Raw genomic sequence first — 20,459 nt, forward strand, 5'->3', positions numbered from 1 at the left:
GTACTGATCCAGAGACAGATAGGCATTGATTGGACTGTCGGGGCTGGGAGGTAAGGTAGGGAAGGGTGGAGGGAAGGGTGAGAGATCAACCAAAGGACTTATATGCAAGCATATAGGCCTAACCAATGGACACGGACAACGGGGGCGGGAGGGCATGAGCGGGGGGTAGGGGATAATGTGGGGATAAAGACACATATGTAATATCTTAATCAATAAAAAATATATTTTAAAAAAAGAACAGTGAGGAATACACTAATGAAAGTAGCATTTATTGAGGATGTGCAATGCACCAGCACTTTTACAAGGCCTTTACATGCATCACCTCATTCAATTCTCACAGCAACTTTAGGAAGTATGCTTTGTTATATGCCCATTTTATAAATGGAACAGAGGCCTGGGGAGGTCATGCAAACTGCCTTAGGGCCCACAGCTAGTGGGGGATAGAGCCAGGACTCTCCAGAGTCTAGGCTTTTAACCACTGTATTTTCTGATTTACATTTTCCATTCATAAAAGAGGAAAACGAAGTAAAAGTTTTAATTGATGAATCCATGGTCTTGAGTATTACTAGGAGAAAGATTATTTTTTGAGATATGATTTCAAGCAATTTTTGCTTTGTGGAGAACTTTTGTTTTCAGAAGCTCAAAACAAAAATTTAATCTATCCATCCATCCATCATACGGAGATTACCATGGCAACTATCTGCATCACATCTAGCATATTTGCATTGATATATATTAGCCTTGTCCAGTTCTTGAACTGTGGTATTAAAGCAACACATTCTTTAAATTTGGATCACTTTCAGGGGACAAAAGGGGATACATAATTGTAATACTCTCAACAGTAAAGATTTTTAAAAAAGGAAATAAACTTCAATTAAAAAGCAAAAAATTTGGATCACTTTAAAGTGGATTTGAAATCCAACTGTGGTTTTTGTTTTGCTGCTCTGAAGGCTGGTGTGTCTGTTTATTCATTGATTATCACTGAAAATAAGATAATACATATCAAAATGTTTGGAAAATTGTCAAATAAAATTCCATAAATACAAATAATTGTCATATCATGGAGGTATTTTGATGTGGTAGAATGAGAATTAGGAAACCCAAATTCTTCTTTTCGCTGTGTCTTCGATCTACCGTGTGATGTGGGACTGGTCAGCCATCCTTTCTTAGCATTGTAGACCTGACTTTCATTTTCTGTGCCAATATAACTCCCTTGCTCCATATTTCTACTTAATAAAAGTGATCTGAGAATATTAGTCACCTGTTCGGAGGCACTCATGCAAGCCCTCATCCTTCCTCGTTTCCAGCTTGCTTTTATTTGCTCTCATAGAAGTATGGTCCAAATGTGACTCCAAACTTCATTCCTACTCTCAAAATGAGCTAATAATACTAGTTCATATTTATTTATTGTCATGCCCATTCCCACCAACTTATGCTCTTCCCTCAGCATGAACAAGTTATTTTCCTCCGAGTTACTTATTTAGACTCAAACGTCAAGATCTGCCTCCTCTGTTTGATACTGAATCATTTCCAAAATGATTCAACTAAATTGTCTTCATTCCTGCAGATGGAGTGGAAGCTCCTCACGTTTGGGAGCCATGATTTATTTATTCATATATATATATATATACACAAGACCTATTTACCAGAACCCATGTCATAAAATGAGAATGAGTTGTCTCATTCTCCTTCCATGACTAAAGTCAGACATAGAGACCTCAACCAAATGAGTCGTGATTTATGTATATATCTTACCCCTTAGATACTTGTCTGCCTCAGCGTTTAGTCAGTTTGACTTTAGGCTAGCTAAAATTTAAACATTACAATGATTTAAAAAAATACAGTGTCAGATGATGTATGGCTTCTTACATACACACATGTGGCTACAAGCATTTGCATTAATATTTGTAAGTACAAGTTGCTTTCCTTTGGGCAAAGGATTAAAAACTTCTTCCAGAGAATGACTGAGTTTCCTCTTAATGTCAGTTGAAGGATTTGCAATCCTCTCAGGACTAAAAGAGGCTAAAAAGTGATTACAAATATGAACAAGTTTTTGAGGGTGGATGTATGTGTGACAATGTGAGATCTCAAGCTTAAAATACTCTGTGTATGTGCCCTTGAATATCTGTCCTCTTATCATGTGGCCACAGGTGGGTATTTGTTTAGTCCTACACTTCCCGGTTTTAGGTTTATGAGCAATGAGAAAGAAGGTAAACACCTTTTTAGTTGGGCCAATGGGAAAACAAACAAAAACGTGATGTCAGTTAATAGGTAGTTTTATATATCTTAAATCAACATACAACTCTCTCAGGAGAACATCTGTTAAATAAATAAAGATGTATCTCCGTTCAGAGTGATGTCCTTACTTTAATTTAGCAAGAAAATAATATTTTCTAGTTCAGTCTGGGAATCTATATCCTCTCTCTTTTTCTCTCTCTTGCTTGTTTCCCCTATATGCAACTTTTAATTATTCACATGAAGATATTATTTCAGTAAATGAAAAATTTAAGAAGCTCTTAGAATGAAATGTCAGAGAGAGCTCAGAAAATTAAAATTCTACCTAAGATAGTTTGGGTCAGGTCTATTGGGAGGAATTATGCAAAATGTAGGCATAAATTTAAATGATCTTTTATCTGACAATAATTGTTTAGAAGTTTTGGAAATATTTTTCTTTATTATGATTACATTAGAATTAAAACCTTAATAATTCTTAATGAGCTAATGCATGGGGCAGCTCTGTGGTAAGTCTAGTTTGACATGATGTCTTTAATGCGTCTGCATAATGTCTATGAGGATAGCTTATAAAGCCAGATTCAATGGGTTCAAATCCTGCAATTAAAACTCAAAAGGTGTGTGAGTTAACTTTTTTCTGTCTTTATTTTTCAAATAGGATAGACAATAAAGTACTTACCTAAGAAGGCTGTTCTGAGTACTCATGAATTAATATGTATAAATTATTTGGAGTGGTGCTAGGTACATAGTCAATATTTAATAACTATTAGCTTAAAAACCCAAATTATAGATCTACATGCTTTTGAGATTTTTTTGTTTTTCCTGAAGTATAAGTTAGAAACTGCAAATCTTTAAAAAATATTTAGACTTTGCTAGCTGACAATTTCTATAACAGTACATCAGATCACTATAAATTGTGATCCTATACTGTGAAATATAGAAGGCACATAAAAGTTTAAAATTTATTAGGCTATCTTGTGTACTTAATCAGTAATACTGTAGACAGCGTAGTACATTAAAGTGACAGCAAGCTTCACTATTTCTATAGTAACCATAAAATTCAAAGTTGCCTAAAATTTTTTAAAATCTACTAGTTTTCATCGAACTGTATATGTGGTATGGGTCATTTTAATAGAAAAGGTCTTTTAAAGAGCTTTCATGGATGAAAAGCCAAAAACTACTCCAGATTTAAATTTTTATGTACTAGTTGAAAATATATTTTCTGAAAGAAGCAGTTTGAGTACTTAAGAATTTGGGTCTTAAGATGAGAAGCTTGAATTTCCTTTCTGGGTCTACAAGTAACCATTAACCTATCTAGATCTCAGTTCTTCATCATCTGATGATAATTCATAGGTTTTTGACTGAAATTAGATCATGTATATGAAAGCACTGTTTATATTTTGCTACTCATTAGAGCACTGTATAATTGTATGTTTCCCAAACAACGAAGTTCTAATGGAAGCTATTTTAATGCTCCGCAAAAAAGAAGTTCTGTGGTCAAATAAGTTTGGGAAACCACTATGTTCTTGTAGCAACTACACTTTGGGCTTTGCATGGCCTTCTTACTTCATGGAGCTAAATCAATGCCAGTGTATAAAAACTCAGACGCTGACATTGGTAAACATCCACTTAAGAGGAAGTTCATACTCATGAACTAAGTATTCACTTTCTTATGGGGAAATACTCTTCCAATATTTTTTATGTCATCAAAAGATATTTAAAGTTATAGCATAATACATTTAAGATAATTCAGTGCCAGCCTTTACCAGAAATTCACAAATTTTTACAAGTTTATTTTGCTTAGTGTATTAAGTTCAAAGATTTTGTTTCATTATTGCCAGAATGCCTGTAATTGTGAGCACTGTAACACCGTAACCTCTACATATCAAACTAAACTTGTTCTACTTATGAAAGCTAGAAGGGAGTGGGATCATATTGTGTTTGGAATATATTTAGTTAATGAGTTTATTTTATAAATAATCAAACATGTATTATCATTTGAAATGTTTATATAGTAAACTAGAGGCTCAGTGCACGGATTCGTGTGCCAGTGGGGTTCCTCAGTCTGGCCTGTGCCCTCTTGCACTCCAGGACCCCTCGGGGGATGTCAGACAGCCAGTTTCAGCCCTGTCCCCACAGGCCAGGCTGAGAGACCCCACCAGTGCATGAATCCGTGCACCAGGCCTCTAGTATGCATATAAGATCTTTGGTTAATTTCTTCCTGCCCTCCCCTCTCCCCCCTTTCCCCCTGAGATTCATCAGCCTGTTCCATGTTTCCATGCTTGTGCCTTGAGCATCTGCCCTCTGGTGGTCAGTGTGCATCATAGCTACTGGTCAAACGGTAGAATGGTCGAATGGTCACTTAGGCTTATATATATATATGTATATGTATATGTATATATATATTTATATTTAGTTTATATATTTATATATAGTTTATATATACTATATATATATTATATATATATTCTTGTTTTGAATCAAATAGTTAATAGTTTAGTATGAATTAAGCTACTCTTTGCCAGTATAATTACAAATAATTCCCAAACTAGGCAATATGGAGCATATACTAATTTGTGTGGCTTGTCTACCTCTGTTTTGAAATACTATAACATCTTTTCAGCATTGGGACTCATCTATACAACACATATTTGAACATATTTTAGCAACCATTTTAGTAGAAACCTTAGCTCCTTTGTGTTTTATTTATGCTTTTTCTTTTGCACTCTCATGTAGATGTTACATCATTTTTTATATTGATGAAATGGCAAAAATGGGTCTAAATGCTTAAAATTTTCTTTTCCAGTTGTGTTTTGGACAGTGTTTTTGTTTTTTTGTTTTTTGTTTTTTTGTTGTTTTTCTTTACAAAGTAACAAACCTACCTTGTGTCTTCCTCCGTGGACCTATTAAAAAATGAACAAGGATAGCTCTGTGATATTTTTATCCTTGGCCATCTGATTTGTAAAGAAATACATTAATTGGGACTTCAAAATAATTCTTCATGTACATTCTGGAATTTTTACCTGGATTATATTTTTCACATGAGGATACTAGTTTTATTATTTAGCTATGTGCCCCTGACCTAACATGCATTGGAATGCCAGCAGAGCAGGTTTTAATAAACTCCACCTGAATCACCTCAATGCTGCATGCTTCTTTATGTGCAATAGGGTTTCTTACTTTAAATGATTCTTCAAATGCATTTTCATTGTCAGATTTTTAATTTTGCTTGTGTGACTAAAGGCACACTTATAAAGCACACCTACAAAGTTCCCGGGCTCTCTAGGAGCATTTTCACATCTCTTAGAAGGAATTGAAAGTGAGGATTTCCTGAGTTGTCATCTTCACCCTTATTTTTCAGGAATTAAATTTGTTTTTTGTGGGCCAGTTATAGAAGATTTTTCCTCAGGCATTTCATCTGTGAAATAGAATTAATGCTGCTCTCAAATCAAATATAGAGAAGAACAAACAAATGCCTTAAAAATGCCCTTGAAGCCACAAGGGAACCATGTATGTTGTTTTTAAACTAGGGGGACAGATACAGGTACGTTGAGTAGAAAATCAGCAAAAGCTATTCAGTACTGATTTAGGTAAGAGTTCTGAAATAAAATTCATTTACTTATGTGTGTATTCAGCAAGTGATTATTTATGCCATGCACTGTTTAGGCTCTGAAGAGTAAGAACAAGATAGTCACGATTTATCCCCTTTCTGATACTATAATCTTCACTGTTATGATGAAGAAGTACCAGGTACTATGGGAGTATATAGTGGGAGAAACTAATATGGGCTGGCTGGTTGAAGTGACAGATTATTTCAAGTAGATTAGTATATATATATACACCATAAAATTTCATCCACAGCCATTGGGATCCATATGTTAGAAGCAGTTTTCTCAGGTGTAAGCGAAGAGTCATTATAGGTCATGCATCATGGTAGTCAACGGTTTTGATGTCAGCACTATGTCTGGGTTCACTTATGTTATTTACTCAAAAGAGAGTCCTACATTAAGGACTGATGGCCTCAGTGGCTCTCACAGAGAATTTAGATTCTATTTCAAATGCAGCCCCCAGTCATTATCTACTTCACATACACTCTGGAAACAATGATTGTGAAATAACTGTGACCATACTACAATAGTCAAATGAGATAAAGAGCAGCTGAATAATCATTTTAGCACATAGATAGCTTCACTTCTTCTATCAGAGGACAGTTCTTTCAAAGATTGAGTTGTTTTAGGCTCAGGATAGCAGGGAAACTAGGAATGAGAAAACTGCCTTGGAAAAAAAGTCTTCAGTAGAGATTTAATTTGCCTTATATTGATGATACCGATAGTAACTCTTCTCTCACTTTATTAATGAGGATTTAAATATGTAATAAAACGTATTGCCTCACTCCTTCCAATTTCTAGCCTTGTAATTTTACACTTAACTCTTGAAGTTTCCTCATTATAATTAATCAGTATTTTTAAAAAGCCCTACACTACTTTCTATTTATGAAATAGATCTTCATATGGGCAAATCAGATCCTAGTGTGAGTTCTCTAATGGGCTACTATAGGATATTGGGGTGAGCATCAGGGCAAAGGTGCTTTGTGGTGGTGTATCCAGGGAGAAAGGAGGGGAGAAAAAGTGAGTGGGTGGATACTGGGGACTTGTTTCTATCTACTTTGTATTTTTTCTGGGGCCAGGTTTGCATGTGGGATATTTTAAAGCTCAGCTGTTTTTATTGCTATAAAAATTTGCATATGCATCATTTAGAAAAGGAAGGACAAGGGGAGTAGCAGATGAAAAAGACTGGTCAAGTGTAAAAGAATTTTTGAACATTTCTGAGATCAATCAATCCATTTTATAGATGAGACAACTGAGGCCAAGAAAGTAGATATGTGTTTCTTCTTGAAATCAAAATCAAAAGTCTGTTATTTATCTTGAATCACCAACTGACTTCTCCTTTCCTTTTCCCCTTTTCTGAGAACATTAGAAAATCATTTGTTGAATTAATCTAACTTTGGGTAAATAGCTACAAATCTCCCATGATGTGTGGTCTCCAGGAGTTTTACTATTTCTAGGTCTCTAGGTCATGCAATGAGCGAATGTTTGTATGTGTGTATGTCTGGGTGGATGGGGGGTGGTAGTGATGATAGCCACACACATGTGTTTAGAAAATACAAAATTCATTTGGCCGTAAGCAGTCCCCTCTTCACCTAGTGTCTAAACCCATGTGTACTTCAAGAGAATCTTAATCCATATGTTCCCGATTTACTTTCACTAAGTCATCTGTATGTTGTTGGTAAGAGTCCTTTGATGTCTAAGAAGACTTAGAGCAATTTTTATGGCCTCTCTGAGCCTTTGTTCTTTCAAGAGGCAAGCTGTTCTTTGCCTGAATGGATGATACTCTTACTGTAACCATCAGAAAATTTCCTAAATTTGGCAAGGAGACAGAGTGGATCCTAACTTTGACCAAAGGCCCATTCTTTTCCTGAATGCCAAAACTCTAGAGAAAAAGACCTTGCCTGACTCAAGAGAAAAATCTTCTGTCAGTATTCCAGCATCCCTTTATTTTTTACTTCGATCCTTCTGTGTTCAGGCAAATCAATTTCTCTTGACTTGTTGAGAAGATAGTTTATTAAAACATTAAGTTGTGCTTGTTATCTTTTCATTTATTTATTTTTTCTTCCTCATTTTACACTGTTAGTCATACCCTTAATAATTTCCTGCCTCAGAAAAAATAATTTTTTTTGTAGGACTGAGAGAAAAATCCTAAACTTATTAAAGTCATTATGTAGACACCCCATTAAAGTCATTATTTGGTGCCCCAGAGAGTAAGAGAAGGAATTGTCTTTCAATGCAGGGAGTTCAGGGAGTAATCCCCTTGGCTGAGATGGGAAAAGAGAATGATTTGGTCCTTTTGGAGTGGGGATCAAATCTCATTCTTGGCAAAATCCTGGAGAGATGACAAAATCTCAGAAGTGATGGCCAACTAAAGCACTGGTAACTGTACCCCAAGTTCAGGACTTGCAAACCTAGTCCAGTTGCCTACATTCCATACAAGGTAAGGGAGCAGCTAATCTGCCTGTGACCTACAAGAATCATATGGGCTGTGTCATTGGGCATCTCAGTTGCAACCAGTGTGGAACCGTGTGAGAATTCCCTGACATCCTACTAATAAGCAAGATTCTGGGACTTTTCCTTCTTGGGCAGGTAATCATGACTGGACACTGAAGTGTAGTAGGATGAAGCTGAAGTCACATTTTAAATGATTTAAAGAAAATGTGGGTATGTGATAATTCTGGAATACCTGAGTTTGTGTACTAAGATTGATTTTTGCTATACTCACTTAATTTTATTTTAGAGTGCCATAAATATCTGTCCACATATATCCCCTAAATAGTGCTATCTTGTATCAGGTTATGGAGTGAGAGAATTAATGATATAAAAGAAGATTCCATCTCTGTCTTCATATTGCTTAAAACAGTTGTAAACAGAGGCAAGGCTGTCACAGTGGTTTTGATTAACTTTTATAGAATGCCTTAATGAGTCACAAGTACTAATTGCTTTAAGTGGATTATCCCATTTAATTTTTGCAACAATTTACAAGGCAGAAATGTTTAGTATCCCCATTTTACAGATAAGGAAGCTGAGATTTAGAAAGAAGGCAACTTATCCAATGTCATACCAGGTAGTAAATGATCAAGCTAGGACCTGATTTAAGTTATTTGATTCTAGTTTCCATGTTCTTAATCTTAACTCTATTCTGCTTTTAGTAAGCTATACATAGTTTATATAATTAAGTGTGAAATAACGAGAGACTGACCAACTTCAAAAAGAGGAGTCAGTGATGAAGGTTGGAGTGATCAGTGATGGGCTCACCAAGATGTAGGATTTGAAATGAATCATAGAATAGTAAGGTTGTAATGAAACTTAAATATCATTTATCCTGTCTCCTATTCTTTACAGATGTAGAAACTGAGCCCTCATTCATTGACTGAATTTAGACAAGCAGAGGCAGAACAACAAGATTGAAGGTATAGACATGGGAATAATTATAGCAGCCTCATTTTTATAGTTAGAAACAAGCCAGAGAACAACAGAAAGGGAAAAGTAACTTGCCATGGATCTCAGGACAGTATGGGATATGGTAATTGTAGATAGAGGTCCATGAATTCTAGGCCATAGCGCTGATCCAAAGTACAGTATACTTTTAATCTCAAAGTATAATTCCTATCTTAGTATCTTGAATTTTTGTTAGAAAGACTTCTTTCTGGATACCTTGCCATACATAAATCAGACATTTTATCTTGATAGGAGCTAGGATTCTGCATTTCCCACAAGGCTCATATCCCGGCATCCCAGTGATTGAGATATTCATGGAAGTTTGAGGACTACTGCTATCGACAGTGGGGATCAGGTATGAGACAGACACTAGAGACTTTAGAATAGTGAAGAGGCCTAGGATTTATTAGGTTGAAGAACATGGATTGGAGGCCAGAGAGATCAGCCTAGATCTGAGTGTCAGTTATAGTACAGAAAAGGGCTTATGATCTTGGAAAGAGCCTAGAGTGGGTGTGGAAACAAATGAGAATCTATACTAATTAAAGGGTAATATGCTAATTAGACTGGACATCTTCTGGATGTCCTTCCGGACAAAGCCATAGCTGCTGCGAGGGCCCGCGGTGCGGGAGAGGCAGCAGTGCAGGCTGGTCCAGCATTGCGGCCCCTTTCTCAGAGGCCACAGGAGAGACGCTGCTGCTGCTGCTGCCAGGGGGGGGGGCACCGCTGCTGCTGCCGCCGCCACCGCAGGAGATGGGGTGCACCATCACTGCTGCCGCCATGGGAGAGGCCTCGGCACTGCACTGCAGCCTCTTTTGCAAAGGCAGCGCGGGAGAGGTGGCAGCATGGGAGAGGCTGCAGCGTGGGCTGGTCCAGCACCTAGGCTCCTTCTGCAGAGGCAGTGGGAAAAGGGGGCTGCGCTCCCCGGTCCCAGTGCTGCCCCTTCGTCAGAGGCAGCCACAGAGGCAGTGGCGCAGTCCCAGTCCCGGCGCCATGCCTCTACAGAGGCTGGACGGGGTGCGACCTACTGTGCCTCAACCTCCCACAGCCCCTCTGCCAGCCAGCCTGGCTCCAGATTGCCCTCCACCCACCAGTGGGCGGGGGGTGGGGCCAGCACAAAGAAGCGAGGGCCATGGGCTGGCAGCCGTGGTGGCCAGCAGTGGCACCAGCATCATGGTGATGGGGGTGGTGCCTTCCCCTGATTGGCCTGGTTGCCTCCTGCAGAGGGAGACCAGACTGTGGCTTAAGCTGGACCTAAGCTGTCAGTAGGACATCTTCTGAGGGCTCGCAGACTGTGAGAGGGGGCAGGCCAGGCTGAGGGACCCCTCTTCCCAATGCACGAATTTTCATGCACTGGGCCTCTAGTAGCTGACTAAGACTCAATTTGAAAAAAGATCTAATAGACTTAGTTTCCAGTTAGGTTAGAGCTATTGAATAAATTACTAGCCCTGTCATCTCTACCTAATAAATAGTTCTCAGCTACTTCCAGCTTTCTCCATTCTTACATCTCATGTTGCTGCCTTCTTACTAGTTTCCCTGACCTAATACTTGTCCCATCACCACCACCCCCATCCGTTCCCCACTATAGTAAGAGTGATCATTCTAAATGCAAAACCCACCATGTCACTGCTCTGCTTAGAAGTGTTTAAGAGTTTCCTGTTGCTCCCAGAGTCACTTAGATTTACTTATAAAGCCTACAGGGCCCTTCCTAGTCTGGCCTCTGTTACTTCTAAACTACTTTACCTCTCACCACTCCTGTGCCTCTTGATCTTGGCTATGTTAAACTTGAAACATAGTCTTTTTGCAGTTCTGAATTTTATACATGTTCTGCTCACTCTTTATAGTTTCCCTTTCCTCTTATCTGATGAGCTTCGGTTTCGTATCCTCCAGGAAGCCTGCCTTGACCACACCACCCTGCACAGCTTGCATTAGGACTTCCTCCTCTATGTTGCCACTGTGCTCTGTTTTTGCATTTAATGTGCATTGTCCATGAGAAAAGGCCATGTCTGGATTATGGTTTTAACCCAGCATCTAGAATAGTACCTAGCCCATGACAGGTCCTCATAATGTGTGTACTGAATAAATAAACAAGTGAGTGAAAAGGAGGGAAGAGCCAAGGATATCACCAGCATTTCAGGTGTGATTACCTGAAGGAGTGGTAATGTCAGAGTCTCACTTACCTCTTCCACAGCTTCCATCTTAACCTTAAGGAGACATGGAGACCTTTTTATTTGTCAGGACAAAAACAATAATGACAAAATCTCCAAGACATCATCTATTTTAACTGACTCTGTTTCCTTGACACTTAGAAGTCAAGACAGCTCTTCCAATCAGGGAAATAATGGTCAGATTGTGTGTAACAAGACTGAAACTGGTGTCTATCAAACTCTACCTTGGATAAATCATGTTAGGGCAGAGGGCGAGGCAGTCACTCATTCAATGGTGGCTTTTACCATTTAAAAGGAACCTTTGTTCCACTGGGAGAGAGAGAGTGGCAAGAAACAGGGTGTCTGGATCCTGAAGAGAAGCAGCCAGCCACCTACTTTGTGTGTTGACTTTCTGTTTGTGAGATATATAGTCAGCATTTCTAATGAATCTGCTGGAAGCGGCTGGAATATTATGATTTATAGCACCTTCCCACTCTCTATCATAGCATTTTATTAGATGGATGGGAAGCTGGTAGTAATGAGGTTAGGAATGAGAAAACATCCATCAAGCCCTGCTACATCTTCTCAGGAAAGACAACACACTATCTCATATGTCACAGGCAGTGATCTAGGTCACGATGATATAAAATGCGTGATTAAAACCAGGCATTTGACACTAGATAATAGGCATCTAGTTAAAAAATAGCTCCAGTGTACCCAACTTTTAATTAAACCCAACTCGTAAATATGCACTGTGGTAAATATACTGCAGGATGGGGGTTGTTTATATTCTACCACATAACAATTACCTCCAGAATGGGTGCTTTATGTCACTACATGGTGTTATTAGTCAGGCGATGGGCTGAAATACAAATGTTAAGCTAGTGATGTCAGGCCTGCCACAGCGGTGTCACCACCCACTCCTGCTTTCCCCTCTTTTCTTCCCTGGTATTTCTGCATTCCTCCTTCTCCAGTAGCCTCTCACCCTCGCTCCACCAGGGTTATCAATCTAACATCATACACCTTTAATCATTTCCAGCAATCTCTCATGTACATATGACTGCATCAGGACTGCTGGAAGAAGGCAGGTCTTTTAAATACATAACCTGGACTTTTAGTTAATCTGTTCTATTAATGGGTTTATTCTCTGACAAGGATTCATTTATGAGAAAGTTGTGTGTTGTTTTTTTTAAAATATCAAGTTTAGTCCTAGAATGCTAACATACAATTGAATGGGGAGGAGCTAGGAAACAGAGTCCTTGAGCAGTTTCTTGTTTTATTTTATTGGTTATTTGGTAGTTCCTGAGTGGTGGCGCATGGACAGAGCACTGGTCAAGGATCTAGATGTAACTCACATTAACTGTTTGCCCGACATTTATTGACTCTTAGTTATGCAATTTTAGTGAGCTTTTGAAATTGAAAAAAGAAATGAGGTTTCCAAGATCTATTTCCTCCTGGTGGCCTAGGAATCTGTCACATCAGTGTGAGATTCTCAAACTTTAATGTCACATAAATAAATCTTTTGGGGATCTTGTTAAAATGCAGATTCTGATTCAACACCTGAGAGGTGGGGCCTGAGATTCTATTCTGTATTTCTGAATAACTCCCAGTGAATGCTGAAGTTTACAGACCACACTCTGAGCGGCAAGATGTTAAAATACAAGGATCATTTCTCATCACTGCACATTTTTAAGCTCTGGGTCTTTTTTTTCCCCTCTCCTAGCACAATTACTTATTTTTAATGTAGTGCGCATCAGTAGAACACCTACCTTCTTTAAGCAGCATATTGTAGAACCGCTGTCTTTTGGGGAATGGGAGGAAGATCATTTCTGAATATACCACTATCCTCTTGAAATTCAGTTTAATTCAGTTAATATTTCTCTAGTGTCACAACCCATTTCTGTGATCAGACAACTCCCTGTCAGTGATTCTTCATCCCTTTAGACTCCACATGTTCATGTTTAAGCTCTCCTTTCTTTCTTTCATCTCAAAAGAGATGAAGAGCAGCTGATCACCTGTGGAAGTAATTTCACCTAAATTAGCATGGACAGACCATGTGCTTCAGAGCAAGAAAATCCTGTGGATACACAGGAAGCCAACCAGCCAACCCTGTTCCTGAAGACTGGTGTCTCCTCAGAGCCAGGGAGCAAAAGGTTTCATACTCAGGGCAGTCAAAGGGTTAACCAGCCACAAACAGCTGTGCATGGGCTGGTCGGAGCTGCCTGTGTGCATTTGGAATAAGAATAGTTTCTTCCTGCATGAGATTTAACTTATTATTTTATTTTTTTAATATGAAGATCATACCTCTATTCTCTTTCCTTTTATTTTCATTCAGTTTTGATGTGATTGCTATAATTATGTGTCAGCTATTACCAAGCACATTCTAATTACTCCACTTATTGCTAGAATGACTGTTACTACATACTGTTCTGCTCATTAGGGAACTCTGAAGGGACTTTCTTGCACATGGCAGGCTCCCTTTAGAAACAGTATGATTTTACATTATTCATGATACTCAAAAGCATCATTATTTTGAACAAATGCGCAGAATTAACGTGTGATTTTCAATAGGATTTTCTTGACTAATGCAGTTCAGCATTTCCCATTTTTGAACGTGTTGTTGCAAGGAAAAATAACAATCTCATTATTTGACAGGAGTACAAAAAAAGGAGGGAAAGTTATGAATCAATATTTTGCTTTCAACTCCTAAAGATAGCACCATACTGTTTTAATTTTCAAATCACTATATTCCTTTACTGATTTTTGTTTTTAACTGTATGAGTTGGCTGGCTTTCTGAATTCTAAACTCGGCTTCTCTACTGACTGATGGTATCTTGAGCAATGGTCAGTTGAGCCTACCTTTATCCATCTATAAGACTATTTGAATAGAGGTATTTTTTGATCTAATGATGTTGTGAATTTAACATGTTGATTTTTAAATGTAAGACAATGTCAATATCCCCAAATCTTGGAAAAGCAAAGACTATTAAATTTAACAAAATTTTATTGATTTTACTTAATGTATTCTAAGCTTCTCATTGAAAATCACTTCTGTACCTCTTCACTCAGTGAATATATAGAAATACAACCTAATTTAGCATAAAGTTGGTATGCTTTTATAGATGTTAATTATTTCAATTTTTATTATATTTTTTATGATTCTAAAATTTCAGTAAAATATTATTCTCCTCTCTCCCTCTTATCACCCATTCTCTAAACTGACCAGAGAAAGGTAAACTGTACCTGGGAACTAAGGATAAATGTTTATGAGAAGATTTTTTTCAGTCTAAGAGGAGTAAAACATCAATCCTGAATGTAAAGAAAGGGAACACAATTAAAAGTACTATCTGCAGGGATAATTGTAGATACTTGCTTTGTACTTGTGATAAAGTTTAAAGATCTTTAATATTAAATATTAAAGATGAGAAAGAATGACATATTGACATGAAGAGCTGGGAAGAAGAGGTAGGAAAATTGGGGGCTAAGTAAGATGAATTTTAACAAGGTAAGAAAATAATGTATAACACTAGAATTAATATCTGCAGAAAATAAAATGAGCAGTGTGCAGAAAAACTTGAGAATCTTAACTAGAATATAGAGAAATAGGTTTAAGAAGGAAAATATCTGTATCAATGGTTATAGATATGGAGATCAGAATAAGTGTAACAGAAAATATAATGTCTATAAAAGATGAAAATGTTTCTTATCAATGAAAGCCTTTACCTGAAAGAAATTAACTCATTATAAACCAGGAAAATATATTCAGTGAGAGAAAACTATAGGCATATTCTGAAGAAATGATTAAATTTAAGTCTAAAGACAGATCCTTCAAGCATCTAATCAGAAATAATAATGAAAGAACTTTCTTAAGAAAACAATACCATTTACAATTGCATAAAAAATAAATAAAACAAAATATCTAGGAATAAATTTAATTAAGAATGTAAAAGACTTGTACTTAGAAAATTATAAGATACTGAAGAAAGAAATTAAAGAAGATACAAATAAGTGGAAGCATATACCATGTTCATGGATGGAAAGAATTAACATCATTAAAATGTCCATACTACTCAAAGCAATCTATAGATTCAATGCAATTCCTATTAAGATACCAATATTAATAAACAAACCAATAAACCAATAGGTGTGTTTCACAGAAATAGAATATATATTTTAAAAATTTATATGGAACACAAAAGACCTCGAATAGCCAAAGCAATCTTGAGAAAGAACAAAGTTGGAGGAACCATGCTACCTGTTATCACACTATACTATAAGGCGATAGTAATCAAATTAGCATGGTACTGGCCTAAAAATAGACACATAAATGGAACAGAATAGAGAGCCCAGGAATAAACCAAGACCTTTATGATCAATTAATATTTGACAAAAAAGGCAAGAACATACAATTGGATAAAGACAGTCTTTTCAATAAATGGTGTTGGGAAAATTGGTGCAAAAAATGAAACTAGGCCAACTTCTTACACCATACATAAGAATGAACTCAAAGTGGATTAAAGACTTGAATGCTAGAATTAAAAACATTAAAATTCTAGAAGAAAACATGGGCAATAAAATCTTGAACATGTCTTGTAGCAATATTTTTCTGCTATATCTCCAAAAACAAGGGAAACAAAAGAAAAAAATAGGACTACATCAAACTAAAATGTTTTTGCACAGCAAAGGAAATCATCAACAAAATGAAAAGACAACCCACTGAATGGAAGAACATATTTGCCAGTGATACATCTAATAAGGAATTATTATCTAAAATTTATAAAGAAATTATACAACTCAACAACAAAAAATTCCCAAACAATTCAATTAACAAACACTTCTCTGAAGAGGACACAAGCCAGGCTGATGGCTGCCAGCACAGCGGTGGTGGCGGGAGCCTCTCCTGCCTCCTCAGCAGCACTATGGATGTCCGACTGCAGCTTAGGTCTGCTCCCTGCTGGTAAGTGGACATCCCCCAAGGGCTTCTGGGGCTGCCAGAGGGATGTCTGACTGCCAGCTTTGGCCTGATCCCCCAGGGAGCAGGCCTAAGCCAGCAGGTGGACATTCTCCGAGGGGTCCCAGACTGCAAGAGGGCATAGGCCAAACTGAGGGACCCCCCAAGTGCACAAATTTTTGTGCACCGAGCCTCTAGTATGATATATCCATACAGTGAAATGTTATTCAGCAATAAAAAGAATTGATGTCCTGAAACATGCTACAATTTGGGTGAACCTTGAATACATTGTGCTAAGTGAAAGAAGCCAGTCACAAAGAGTCATAAATTGTATGATTCCGCTTGTTTGAAATGTCTAAAATAGGCATATCCATGGAGATAGAAAGTGGATGGGAGCTTGGAGGAAAATGAGGAATGACAGCTAATGGAGGTGATAAAAATGTTCTAAAATTGTGATGATGGTTGTAGTAAAACTCTAAATATACTATCAACTATTGACTTGGACACTTTAAATTGATGAATTGTATGGTTTGTTAAAAACTTTGATAAAAACTTTAAAAAAATCAAAACACCTCTTAAAACAAAAAACATAAACACAAAAGAATTTTCTCTGCGTTTCAGCCCTTCCCTCTACATAAATAGTATTAGTAATGGGGAACCATGAAATAATGCAAGTTTCATCAGAAAGAGTTTCTAATTCAATAATTTTAGACCAGTCAAATCATATTGAAGGGGGAAGCAAACCTTATCAGACAGGCAATGGCAGTGATTCAGTCATGTATATTTCTTGGGAGGAAAAGTTAACCAAACATAGTAGTTAGGGAGGAAGATGAGCAGTAAATATAAAATCAGGTAAATTTACTATAAAATAAGATTACTTGTAAATAGAGTCGCAAGTGGGATATAAATATTATTAATATTTTTGAAAGAGATGATATAAAATGTGAAAAAATGGTCTAGAGGGCCAAGTACATAAACTAAAGCAAAATAGTTGGGGAAAAAAGCTAAAAGGAATGAATTTCCTTGTTTCACATAAAGGAGTCAATGGATATTGCTAATTAGAATATAATGTTCAATTGTGCTTAGAAAACTTTGACTAGGAAAAGGATAGATAACATAATTTATTAAAGAAAATATTTTAGAAATGTTGAAAAAGCATAGGCAACAGATAGCATAAAACAAAACAACAATCTTTTATTTATATTTCAAAAAAATAAAATAAACTAGGTAAAATATTGCTACTAAAACATAACCAGGATTGGATAAAATTCAGCTCTATGCTTTATACAAAAACTTTACTTAAAGTAAAATTATAAAGAGTAGTTAAAAGGTAATAGCTGCGAAAAGTCACCAGGCAAATGCAAAAGAATAAAGCAGTTTGTATTAAATTAATATTAGTGCAGATTTCAAAGCATTATTTGATTAAATGAGTGCAAATGCAAGGCAAATAACCATTAAGCCTCATTATTGTACATTTAAAAATGGAATAACCCACAATGTAGTATGGATGTCATGAACTTTATTTGATGAATATCATAGCTTAACATTGAAGTAAAAACTATTAGAAATATAAGATGTTGATATAATCATGGTAGTAACACAATTATGGTAATATTAGTTTTAGTTCTTGAAAGATGAAATTGAAAAAATACAATTAAGGAAATAAAGGGTGAATATTAAAACAATACTATTGATTTAATAGGAGTATATCTAACTCAACAACTTACATAAATAAAATGTATTTTATTTTGGATTGCCCTAAATGTTTTACAAAATTGATCATGTGTTATACATTTCAATCAGTTCCCCAAATCATAAATTTTAAAGACTGTATCCTGGTCAAATGTAAATAGTAAGAACATTAACAATAAAGAATATAAATAAAACACAAAAGGAAATTTAGGCATTTATGTTATGGTTAAGTAGTAAAAAATAAAATTACACACTAATTAGAAAATAATGATGAGAGCGGTCCACATAATATTTTCTGGTAAATGGCAAAAATTATAATCCAGAAGTAAATTATTTGTTTAAACTATTTAATTATTAAACAAATAAAGTCCACAGATTAAAAAATTTAATGCATATAACAACATGTCATAAATTATTCAAATTTTCCTAACTTTCATCAATTATAACAAATATAGCCATTAATGTAAGATGCTAGTAATATGGAAACAGGGTGGGGGGGATTATGGGATGGTGAAGTGGGGGAGTAAATGAGGGTGGAAGGGAAAGGTGTTATATAGGAGTTTTCTGTACTTTGTGCTCTATTTTTGGGTAAACCAAAAACTTGTAAAAAGTAAAGTAGTACTTTAAAAAGGTATCCAAATTCTGCTATAATTCACAAAATGCCTATATTAAACTATCCCATTCTTGGATATGGATGACTGAATTATTTTTCATTTTACATAAAGAATTCTGCAAACCTAGTCACACTTTCCTCTTTTGATTGGATTGCCAGTACCTAATCTTCTTTATAGAAATTTCCCAGCAACCAGTGAAAGACCCATATATTTATAACTGTGCAACTCTGTACCCGGCCCACCCCACTCCCTGTGTGGCAGACATCTCGCACTTCTTTCTGTACCTCACACACAGCAGGTTCTGGCCTGCATTGGAATATTTGGGGGATTGTTTTTTCTTCCTTTTCTTCACAGAGCTGGTTCTTCCTAATCTTCTAGGTCTGGATTTAAATGTCACCTCGCCCTAGCCGGTTTGGCCCAGTGGGTAGGGTGTTGCCCATGAACTGAAGGGTTCTGTGTTGGATTCCGGTCCAGGGCACGTACCTTGGTTGCAGGCTCGAGATCCCAGGCCCAGGTCGAAGTGTGTGTGGGAGGCAACCAATACATGTGTCTCTCTCACATGGATGTTTGTCTCTCTCTGTCTCTCCCACTCCTTTCTACTCTTTCTGAAAATCAGTGGAAAAGCATCCTCGGGTGAGGATTAACCAAAATAAATAAATAAATGTCACCTCACTGTTGCCTGGATTACTGCAGCAGCCTCCTTATTAGCCTCTCATTTCCACATGTGAGTCTGTTCCCAGACTTCTCTAACTTTGAACTCCCTTAGTCCTGTAGCCCTACCCCAATTATTTTCTATTACTGTGCTTAATACCTTTGTACCACTTATAATTTATAAGTACTTATTTGTTTGCTTAATTGTTTACCATTGTTTTTAGAGACTTAGAGATCCTAAAGGGCTCTGAAACCATATATGTTTGTTCATCAGTAATTACCTAGTGATCTGAGCAGTGTCAGGCACAGAGCAAGTAATAGAGAAAATGATTCTAAGATCAGATATGGAACCTATGGAATACTATGAATGAATGTCATGAACAACTTTTTATTCTAATTAACTTGACAAACTTCACAAAATGGAAAATTTACTAGGAACATATAAATTTCTAAAAAGAATTCAGGAGGGAATAGAATATCTGAATAGTCATGGAACAATTTATAATTTTGTTAAATACCTAACTCTGAAGAGGAAACCAGGGTAGTAATATTTTAAGGATGATTTTCTCTAAACCTCAAAGGAAAAAGCAATTCCTATATTATTTAAAATGCTATTGAGCTTAGAAAGAGATGAATTGATCCCCAATTCATTTTGTGAATTGCAAAATATAGCCAGTTCATGCAAGAATAAAGATTCAAAACCCCCAAATAAATAACAGCAACTCAAATACAGATTGTACTAAAGTAATGCTATGCTATGAACATTTTATTAAGTTCAGAAAAAGATGGATTGATCTGCAACTCATTTTATGAATTGCAAAAATAGCTAGCTCACTTAAGAATAAAGATTCAAAAACCCAAAATAAAAAATGGCAAGTCAAATAGAGCATTATATTAAATTACTAATTCACTATGAGCATGCTGGTTTTATCACAGACATGTAAAGAAATTTTAAAAGTAGAAAATTTATTAAAACAATTCATCATATCATGAGATCAAAGAAAGTGGAAAAATTATGTAATCATCACAGTTGATGCTAAAAGGCATTTGAGAAATTTAACTTCAATGTATGAAGAAAAAGTTTTTGTAAAGTAGGAATAGAAGGATATATATATATATATATATA

This window comes from Myotis davidii, unplaced genomic scaffold (assembly GCF_000327345.1).
Source record: "Myotis davidii unplaced genomic scaffold, ASM32734v1 scaffold98, whole genome shotgun sequence".
Classification (NCBI taxonomy): Eukaryota; Metazoa; Chordata; class Mammalia; order Chiroptera; family Vespertilionidae; genus Myotis; species Myotis davidii.